The following is a 461-nucleotide window of genomic DNA, read 5'->3' as shown; positions in this document are numbered from 1 at the left end:
GTGTGTGTGTGTGTGTGTGTGTGTGTGTTAAAGTGCAGTTGGGTGAAAACTGTTGATATGGTAGCCGCTACTGAGGCCATGAAGCCTGCAAGTTTTCAAGGAGATAGGCACAGGGATTTCTGGGAAACTGCGCCTAAGCCTGCTGACAGGCAAAACTCATGATGTGTGTGTGTGTGTGTGTGTGTGTGTGTGTGTGTGTGTGTTAAGGCACACCCTCACTGGTGTTGGGGCCTCTACGTGACATGGTAGTGTGCCCCAGTGAGGTCGTCTTATCCCCTCCAGCCTCATCCTGGTTCACTACTTTAAATGACAACGGGTAATAACTTAGTAAGCAGCACAGTAGCACCAGCAGCATCTCAGGCAGCCAAACTGTCACAGACTAGAGCCTTTCTTTCCTTTCCTGCAGGAGCTGCTTCTCCAGCAGCTGCCAGAGAACTCTCCCTGCCAGCCCCAGCCCTGGG

Source organism: Gavialis gangeticus, unplaced genomic scaffold, assembly GCF_001723915.1.
Source record: "Gavialis gangeticus isolate Ggan-Ray unplaced genomic scaffold, GavGan_comp1, whole genome shotgun sequence".
Lineage (NCBI taxonomy): Eukaryota > Metazoa > Chordata > Crocodylia > Gavialidae > Gavialis > Gavialis gangeticus.
This window is presented reverse-complemented; position numbering follows the sequence as displayed.